This window comes from Natrix helvetica (genome assembly GCF_964273705.1).
Source record: "Natrix helvetica genome assembly, chromosome: 5".
Classification (NCBI taxonomy): Eukaryota; Metazoa; Chordata; class Lepidosauria; order Squamata; family Natricidae; genus Natrix; species Natrix helvetica.
The window spans coordinates 47,969,589-47,980,244 of record NC_138551.1 but is presented as its reverse complement, the minus strand read 5'-3'; the positions used below and the strand labels follow the sequence as shown (position 1 = coordinate 47,980,244).

At 43.4% G+C, this 10,656-nt stretch overlaps 1 protein-coding gene across 1 annotated transcript in view; it reads right to left on the bottom strand.

The window, feature by feature from the left end:
• The window catches only part of FAM168B (family with sequence similarity 168 member B), a 24,376-nt gene extending 15,631 nt beyond the window's left edge, over positions 1 to 8,745 (bottom strand). Inside the window, exon 1 of the mRNA XM_081955940.1 lies at positions 8,446 to 8,745. The gene's annotated coding sequence lies outside the window, so the exon portion shown is untranslated. The remainder of the gene's footprint in view (positions 1 to 8,445) is intronic.
• Between the last annotated feature and the right edge of the window lie 1,911 nt (positions 8,746 to 10,656).

The following is a 10,656-nucleotide window of genomic DNA, read 5'->3' as shown; positions in this document are numbered from 1 at the left end:
TCTTTCTTCCGCACAAGGAATCCCCTCGCATGACCCATACCAAGGCGGGGCTGGCTGCTGTCTCTAGCAGAAAATGAGCATATCAGGTAAGGACCAAAGCCCATTTTCCTGTTATTGTAGAGACAGCAGCCAGACTGGGACGTACCAAAGACTGGACTGTCCACTAGGGTGGGAAATTGTAAAAAAAGGTCCATGAGGGCATAAGCACTTGTTGCAGCACCCTGAGCCTAAAGGCTGCATCAGCCGACGCATACTTGTCCAACTTGTAATGACGTATGAGGACTGTGGGAGACGCCCAGGTGGCCACCCGGCAAACTTCTTCCAAGGTGGCTTGAGTGGACCAAGCCGCAGATGTCGCAGCACTGCGTGTAGAGTGAGCTGTAATGTTTGCAGAGACCTGTATGGATTGAAGTTCGTAAGACAGTTTAATACAGGCTCTTATCCAGTGCCCCAGACTAGACAATGAAGCCTTGGTATCCAAGGCGGCCTGCTGAAAGGAGATGAAGAGAGCTTCTGAGTGGCGGAACGAGGCGGTGTGGTCGATGTAGATCTTGAGGGCACGACGTACATCAAGAGTGTGCCACTTGAGCTCCTTCTCATGACGGGGAGATGGACAGAAATCAGGTACGGTCAACTCCTGATCTCGGTGGAAACAGCTATTGACCTTCGGTATGAATGTCAGGTTTAGTCTTAAGACAACTCGATCTGGATGGAACACGCACAAGTCATGCCTGACTGAAATAGCAGCCAAATCAGAAATACGTCTGGCTGAGGTTACAGCCACCAAAAACAGCGTTTTGAAGGACAACCGTTTCAAAGAAGTGGATCTCATAGGTTTAAAGGGTGCGGAAGTCAAAGCCTCTAGGACACAAGGTAAGTCCCAATTCAGATGTATGGCAGGGGGACGCAGGTTGGATGCTCCATGGAGAAATCTCCAGATCAAGGGGTGAGAAGATAGATGTTTGGATGCCAGGCCGTCCAGAGCAGAGGCCAGAGCCGTAGTGTGTTAGGAGTAAGTCCCTGATCAAGCCCTCTCTGCAGGAAGTCCAATATCTGTCGAATGGATGCCCTAAGTGGGTCAACAGTCTGGTTGGAATACCACAGAGCAAAAGTATCCCACGTGGCGTCATAAATGCGGTTAGTAGAGCTTCTGCGTGATGCCTAAATGGTAGCAATGACGTTGAGGGAGATGTTATCGGCTGTTAAGGCTTGCCGCTCAATCGCCATGCGGTTAATTGCAGCCACTGGGGGTCGGGATGACAAACTGACCCTTGGTGTAAAGACAGGAGACCGTGGGATGTTCCATGGGGTGGAGATTGACAGTCACTAGATTGGCGCTAGCAGCAACAGTTCTGCCTCATGCTCCAGCATTTTTTGAATTACCCTCTGAATGAGGGGAAGGGGAGAAATGCGTACAGGAGACCCCTGGGCCACTGGCATCTGAGAGTGTCTACTCCTTCTGCCATGTGGTCCATGAACCTCGAGTAATACCTGGGTACCTGGTTGTTGTCTGCTGTCGCGAATAGGTCTAGAACTGGGATGCCGAACTGTAGTGTCAGTCGATGGAAGAGGTTCAGATGGATGCTCCACTCCACCTGATCTATCGTTGTCCGGCTCAGCCAGTCTGCTTGGACATTGGAGATCCCTGAGATGTGTTCTGCCCTGAGAGATGACAGGTGAGATTCCGCCCACTGGCACAACAGATTGGACTCCTGCATTAGGGACCAGGAACGAGTTCCCCCCGTCTGTTTATGTGTGCCTTGGTCGTGGTATTGCCCGTGAGGACTAATATATGTCGGGCCTGAACTCTGTGGTGGAAGTGTCTGAGGGCGAGGTGAACTGCCTGCAATTCTAGCCAATTTATGCTGTTTTGGCTCTCTTCGAGGGACCACTGACCCTGAGCCACTAGGTCCTGCATGTGTGCCCCCCATCCTGGCAGACTTGCATCCATCATAAGTGTGAGACGGCACGGCTCCCTGAACAAGGTCCCTTGCAAAATCGCCGGGGACTGCCACCATTTGAGAGTGTAATACCTGTCTGGGAAGGGGAACCCGAAGAGGAGAGCTGCCCCTGTCAGCCTTTTGATGTGGAAGCATGAACCATTGAAGGCTCCTGCTGTGAAACCTGGCCACGGGACAATCCTGAAGCAGGATACCATCTTACCCAAGACTTGGGAGAGAAGAAGGGATGCCTTGCGTAGACATAGCACCTTCCTGACAAGTTCCCTCAGACTGAGAATTCTGTCGTTAGATAGGAACACCCTCTCCCCCCTGGTGTCTATCAAGACCCCGAGGTGGAGAAGGCGGGTGCTGGGAACGAGGTGACTCTTTTTGAGATTCACCCCGAACCCGTGATTCCACAAGGTGTGAATGGTGAGGGCGAGATCTCTTTCTGCCTGAACCAGAGACCTGGACAAGAGGATGTCGTACAGGTAATAGAGAATCCGAACTGGGGATGACCTGATGTGGGCGGCCAGTGCTGTCAGTACTTTTGTGGATACCCTGGGGGCAGAGGATAGACTGAACGGAAGAGCTCGATATTGGAAGTGCTTCCCCCCATAGGAGAAGCGGAGATTTTTTCGGTGGTCTATGAAGATGGGGATATGAAGGTATCTATGAAGATTGAATAAAAACCCTGTCCTTCCTGATGGGGAGGAACCGGCTGGATGGCCCGGATCTCCAACAGGTGCTGAATGGCCTGTTCCATCAGTGCTCTCTTATGAGGACACCAAGACCGGGCATGGCACGAAGTGTTCCTGGGGGATGGAGAGGAATTCTAGCATGAGACCAAATTTGACAGTTTTGAGTACCCAATTGTCTGTTGTGGTCTCCTCCCAGTGGTGGGCAAAGAACGCCAGGTGGCCTCCGATTGGAAGAGTGTCCAGATAGTCATTTCCTACGTGAAAAATGGCAGTTGCCTCCTCCACGGTAAAATTTCTTGGAGGGGAAACGCTGTGTGTTTCTATTGGACCGGCCCTGGTGAGATCCCTGTCTGGGACTGTAGGATTGGCGTTGTGGACGGGGGAAGGAAGGTCCCCCATCCAAAAGGACGACCTCCTATAGAAGGGAGCAGGCCGACTGTCCTGTTTCTTGTAGATGGATGAAAGGACCTTGCGCTTGTCTTTAGATTCCATGAGGTACGGGTCTAAGGGATTACCAAATAATTGGGTGCCACTGAATGGCTCTTCTGCCCTGGTAGTCGCTTTAGAGACCTTGGGGTTTACTCCTGAGGAAGGACCTCTTTGGCTTGCCTCTTCCTGCTGCTCTTTGCCCCTGATAGCCCTGCCTCTAGTCCTGCTTTCGTATCCTTAGCTGGATCAGCCATTTCCCCAAACATAAATCAACACCCCAATAAGATAGGCAACCGTCTCACCCGTTTACTGGCCAAGAACTCCTGATCCAGTCCACCTGGGGTGATCCCGCATTGCTGGACACTCCAAACGGCTGTTGTAGAGTTCGCGCCTTTTTTTTAAGAGTCCAAAATGGCCAACTTTTTTCCTCTGAGGCTTTTCTGAGCCTCAAAATGGCCACTGGTATCTTCGTAGGCTTTTCTGACCCGCAAAATGGCCACCGATACTAAGTGTGGCCAGGCGATTTGCAGAATGGCCACTGGACTCGCCTAGAACCGCTGCACGCAAAACAGCCAGTCGCACGTCCCTCCGAGTGCCCAGAATCAAGGAGCGCCGCGGGGAAACAGCCATGGAGCCGTAGCTCGTGAGCTGGCCGATCTGATTGCAAGGCAGGCTTCCTGAGTGAACTCGTGGCCGCAGGCAATCAGACGGCTGAGGAGTGGCAGCCAGAAATCAGTGTCAAATTTCCCTCCAATTTGTAGAATAAAGGATTATTTAAGGAACCAATTTAAAGGAACAACAAAATTTTTTGGAAAAATTCACCAATTAAAGATATAATTAAATAATTTGGAGGAGAGATCAATTCTCACAGCCAGTCCAGGTTGGACTGAGTCTGAAACTGGGGAGGAGCCACAAGGGCCCGATGACATCGTAAGTGTAGACTCAGTCCGATTGGTTAATGGACGGAGCATACCCAGTCTGGCTGCTGTCTCTACGATAACAGGAAAATATTGCTTTTCTCAAAGCAGCCTGAAGAAGTACATAGCCAGACTTGGAATCTTAAAATATACCGTAGTTACACACAATTAATTATGAATTCCACTGTAATGGGATTTAATTTTTATGCATGATTAATATTGCATCCAGTAAGATGATAAATTTAACTTCATATTATCAATTTAACATTCAGATGAATACATGAATTTTACTATGAAATCAGGATCAGCTAACAACTACCAATATAGCCTTAACCTACAATAATGTGTATTTCCCCTATTTTCGTTATGAAAAAACAGTACTTCAACAATATGGCAGCAGCATAAATTATGAAATGAATGAATTATATTGCATTTTGAACAAATAGGATTTAATTTTAAAAAAAATACAATACAGGTAGTCCTTGATTTGCAACGGTCATTTAAGTAACTATTCAAAGTTAGAACAGCATTTTAAAAAGTGACATGACCATTTTTTACATTCACAACCATTGCAGCTTCTCCATGGTCATGTGATAAAAATTCAGACACGGGGCAACTGACTCATATTTATGACAGTTGCAGTGTCCTGGGGGTCATGTGATCACCTGGACCTTCTGACAAGCAAAGGCCATTGGGAAGCCAGATTCACAAACAACTGTGTTACTAACTTAACAACTGCAGTGCTTCAATAATAATTGTGGAAATAAAGGTTGTAATATAGGCAAAACTCTTTAGCTTAGCAACAGACATTTTAGGCTCAATTGTGACCTAAGTCAAAGACTGCCTGTATTCCAATTAGAGGAACCAATTGTGCTTCTATTTTGGAGTTGAGTCATACTATTTAATAGGGAAAAGGTCTATTCCTACCAGATACCAAACCAAGCTGATATTAAGAACTTCTAATGCCAAGACAGGTTGACCCAAAAAAAAAATCTTCCCCCATCAAGAAATGTTGGATTTATTAGTCAAAGACAGCACTGAATTATCTCCTACAAAATTAACCAGCTAAGACAACTAATACTGAATCAGTGAATTATAGCATATATGATTCACCAGGCTGCATTAGCAGATGTTTTCATGTAGCTTTCAAAGGCAAAGAATTACATTAATTTTGATGCAATTACTGTGTATTTAACATAGACTAAGCGTGTTTTCTCTAGTTGAAGTTTTAGCTGGCAACTAACTTCAAATTTCATTAGATTTAGAAAGAGTTCTAAACACTTGCTCAAAAATTCAACATATTTCTAGACAATTACAAACAATATACAATTATATTAAAAATATTCAGATAACTTATACCAGCTAATTTATTTTTAGAAGCAAATGTTACACAAAACATTTAAAAGAGGTGCTTTGCAAAATAAGCTACCATGAGTGGTGCACCCCTCTTTGAAGCATTAAAGCAGCTACATTCTCAGCATAACTGCTTCAAAAGCTTTCCCACTGAGTAAAGTAATATGACACAGTTGCTTCAATGTTCCAATTATTCCCAAGAATATAGTTTCTTTAACCTTTCTGAAAGATGCTTAGCTTGTATCAATGTACTCTCAAGATACTCCTTTCAAATGCTTTACAGTCTTATTAAAAACTATACAGGCAAGACAGAGCCCTGTAAAACCCTCTATGAGAGAGACCACATAATGGATCAAAAGTGTCCAAAGTCTTCAGTTTGTTCTGTGCCTCTCAAGCACCACTCATTCAAGTGTTTAATAATACAGATGGCCTTAAGTGCCAAGCCACGGGAAATTGCATTTCAGCCACCTATCGTCCAAACTCTGGTAAATTAACTCTCTGGTACCCCAAGACTTTTGGAATTAAGTTACCATGAATAAGTCTCATTCACACTTATTTAAGTATATAAAAATAATTTTATTGTTCTGCATTTTAACTACAAATAAATCCACTGTTGTGATTTTTCTTCAATGTTTTACTGTAAGATATTACAATGATCTCTGTACATTAAAACACAGGAACAGGGAGAAAGTTTGGATGACTGTTCTATTGGCCATAAAACTATAATTACATCCCTTTGCAAGGAAGCTTGAATTTTTACAAACCCTATACACAAGAACTACTCTGGTCCCTTCCACATTAAGTATTATGAATGTTTTAGTTTGATAGCAGCAAAACAGCCAGGATCCAATATCAGATGGATAGATACCGACTGCTGCAACTTCCAATACTTAACCATGTGAATCTGCATTTTTAAGGTGGAAACTAAAGCTGCAAATAAAAACTACATTTTTTATAATTAGTATACTAATTAATCAAAAGTATATTATTTAGATAGTTTCACATCACTATAGACTCAGGTTGCTTAAGTTTCGTTATCAAAGAACAAATTCTTGTTTCCCCAAAAATAAGACAGTCTTATTCCCCCCCCCCAAATAAGCATTTGGCCTTATTTTCGGGGAGGTCTTATTATTTTTGAAGTACAGGAGGCAGTGAGAGTGGTCACCTCATGGCTGGTGCTGTGTTGCAATATTTTCGGGGAGGGCTTATTTTAGGGCATGCGCTCGAAAGCCGGATTGGGCTTATTATCAGAGGAGGTCTTATTTTCAGGGAAACAGGGCAGTTTGCATCAGTATATAACATTATGGATAGTACTTTACTTTAAAAGCATTGCATAGGATTTATTTTAAAAGACTTCAAAGCAGTAACACTTTTGGGGGGGATCAAAGGGAAGAAGCTTTTTTCTCCTAGTATCTTGAAGCTTTCTAGTCTTTAAATAGAATGTACAAGCAGTTGAAAAAGACCTGGTCTTGGCAAGTCATTTCATTTTGATAGCAAAAAATAAAGAGTTAATATATAAGGCTATAAAAATGACATACATTTGTAAGGAATTATGTTTATTCAGGGATTTAATTTCCCTAAGGAGAAAATTAATTTGATTTTTGAAAAATCATTGAGTTAATTTCCCCCTACATGGAAGAGGATGCCACATATGTTTTGATGTCATAATCTAAAATGTACAAGAATTTCCAGTCCTCCACTTTCAGAGCAGGACACAAACAAATTGCATTGCCCAAGTTTGTTCTATTAATGCCTGTAAGCATACAACACAATGAATCAGTGTATCAGCTACTTTTGTTTTGCATGTGTAAACATATTGAATATTTATAGTTCAATTGGTCAAGCAACTGGACAACAAATCATGTGTGTGTCTCATGTAGGAGTACAGGCATTGTTAATTTTAATTTTAATTTGTAACTGCCAGTAGTTTAATATTAACCTTAGTATTAACTTAATCAGCTACCCAATTCATTTTATCAGCTATTGAACTAGAATGATAAATGCCAATAATATATAGCAATCTAATCATCTACCTACTTATACGTTCATCACTTTACAAACATCTATGGATGAAGCTGTATAAATGGAATGTATGCATTCACTGTTTTATGATGACATCAATGGCACTAATTGATTTTACACAACTTGCTCATGATTTTAATTTTGAATAAAGACCTGTTAAGACATTTCAGTCCTCAAGCTATATTTTCAGAAAGATGCATCCCCAGCAAGGCATTCGAATATAGGACCAGAATATATCCAAATTTTGGGTTTAAAAAAAAACGCCTAGAAATAAAATACATGGAGATTCCACTTAAAGAAACGTATTTTATGCAGCTTGGCTCAGGCCAGTTGCAATGCTTATGAACTAGTTCAAAAAGGCCATGTAAAAATGCCAGAACTCTATAAAAGGTTAGAGTTGAAGCACCTACACTTCAAGTTTAGTACAGCCAACATATAAGAGCATGCTTTTGACTCTTAAAAACCTACAAAGTACACACTTGAATACTGTTTTAATTCTTATGTAATTATTTTTGTCAACACTGAAATCCAGATGAGATCCAATTGCTCCCAATAACCTAGGCTAACAAATCAGGAATCGGGGTTTATTCTATTCCGGGTAAACTCTTCTGCTGCATCACCATCCAGCTTAGGATCAAAAGCTGTTGCTACCACCCCCCCCCCCCCAAAAAAAAGAAGCCACCCTTTAGGAGCAGCTCCTCGAATAGGAAAACAACCGCCAGGTTGTTGCAAGCATCGCTTTGCAGACCCAAAATGAGATGCAGAGCTGGAAGGCCGAGGGACGTGAGGGCCAAAGAGGCTGCCTCAGAAACGGCTCAAGAGCGCCCACAAACGCGAGGCCTCAGCTCGGCCGAGCATCCCTTGCCGCGGGGCCTTGTGTGGAAGAGACCGCCACGCTGACGGGCGAGAAGGCCGGGAGCAGAGGAGGCAACTCCCCGGGTCCACTTTCGCTCGGGGATGCCCCCCCCTCAGGCAAAGGGAGCCGGCCCGAAAACGACCTGCAGCCCCGCCGCCCCCGCCTCCCCTCCGGCAGCGGTTAGGAAGAGAGGAGGGGAGGGGCCGACGCGGCGCTCCCTCACTCACCGAAGAGCAGCGTTTGGTCGCGGCGGCCCCTGCCCGGCTGTCGCTCTCTCGCTCTCGGGGCCTGAGGCGGGAGGAGGCCAAGCCTGGGCGAGGGCTACTGCCGCCGAAAGCTACCGAAAGAACGAATCTCTCCCGAAGGCGCCTCGCCGTCTCGTTCTCCTTCTCTTTTCTCCGGAGAACTGCGCAGCAACCCAGCGGCCCAGAACGTCACATCCGCTCGTCGGCTGTGTGCAAAGGACGGACGATGCCCGCATACGTATGAAGCCCCCAAAGGCCAGCCAAGAACTGCTGTCACATGCGGGAGGAGAGCGAGGGACGCGGTTCCCCTAATCACGTGGCCGCAGTGGGTTTGGCGCCCTGGCTGTTACTAATTGCGAATGGAATCTCTCTCTCTCTCTCCCCTCACTTCAAAACAAAGCAAAAGAACTTCGAATTTAGAGATTTGAGAATTTCCCCTGTGTAGTAAATTAGACGCCTTTTCACGATAATTCGGGCCATAATTTTATGTACAGTTAGATGCACGTTGTAATAAGAGCCCAAGAGGCTGCTAGAGGTTCTATAAAGGGTTGTTTATATATGCAGAAGCCATATAATCATCTTAAAATGTCGACCCGTGAAAAGGACGTGCCCGGGTGTATCTTCTTTAGGGGTCCGTTGGTTTAGTCTCTCCTTCAGGAAATGTTAAGGAAAGTAGTTAGGAATCCGTAGTTAGCTAAATAGATAAATGAGGGGTCTTTGGTACTCTCTGAGCTTGATTGTTTTCTTGTAAACGTTTCATTACCCTAACTACCGGTAGATAACATCATCAGTGAATAGATAAACTCATTGCTTTGAAGATTAACTCTTGAAGATCAACTACAAAAATATACATCCAGAACATTGGCTATAAATATTGTACAATGTAATGCACTGCCACCTATGTATAACAAAATTTGATTAGTTGTTAACCCATTATAGTCACAGTTACCCAAAGTGTTGTTACCTTATCAGAAACAATTGCAATATTCTGTTGCAATGTAGAAAAATCACGTTAAATTTCTCTAACTTAGAACACATTTCAAAACAAAATACGTATGAAGCAAGAATCTCAGTAAAGGCTGCACAAAAAGGTGTGTCTTATTTGATAGAGACGGGTGTAACACTATTTTACTTCCAGCAAAATGGGGGGGGGGAGGGGGAATTGAAGTGTTCTAGTTCCATAGCTCTTCACCTATTATTCATCAATAAGATGAACTAGCTAAAAGTAAAATGTGTTTGAGCTTTTTATAGTGATGTTACAAGCATTTATTGCAGCATTTAAAATAAAAAATTCAGGTGGAAGCTCTGCAGTTTTTGTCATGAAAGCCACAAATGTGAAGAGAGAAGAAAAATGTTCTGTATCAATTAATTCTCTATCCCCGCTGTTCAATTTAAATGTTTATCCAGAAAATCTGTAAATTTGATGCCAAGTAACTTGGTCCCTTTCTAGGATGGGTGCAAACCATCTCTTTTGTACAGTTTTTCATTGGACCAGCTGCAGACATCATGACTAATAAAACCAAAGCCTTCCCTTTTACACCACTCCTTTAGCCACACATTAAACTCTGCTAAACGCTGGCCCTTCTCTTTTTGTTCCTTATATACTGGTAAAACCTCTGAAAAGATAAGCCTACAACCTATACTACTAAGTTCATACCCCAAGCTCTGGAAATCATTCTGCACAGAAAGTACATCTTTTTGGGACAGATCATTTGTGCCAAGATGTATAATAGCATCAACGTCACAGTCCTTACTTGCATTCTTCACTATCTTAAGAATACACCTCTTGTCTCTGCTGGCAGTAGCACCTGGCAGACACACCTGACCTCTTTTAAAACCTCCATATCCTTTCCTAAATTTACATCCCTTATGATTGAATCACCAATCAGAAGGTGACTTCTCTTTTTGCACACCTTGCTCTTCTTGTGGACTGATGTGTGATACTTGGTTCCCCATTTCGCCTTACCGAAGAAAGACAAATAACATTACCTCCAAGTACAACAAAATATCATGTTCTGGCCAATGAAGTATTGATGTCAATGCATTCATTCATGTGATTTTCAGTTTCCTACATGAAAGTCAAGTAGATTTGCTTTTACTTTATCTACCTGCATGGAATGTTGATAGTTGTATATAGAAGTAGTTATAGCAATGATAGGCATAGATGACTGCAGTTATATGTGTTTAATAGCC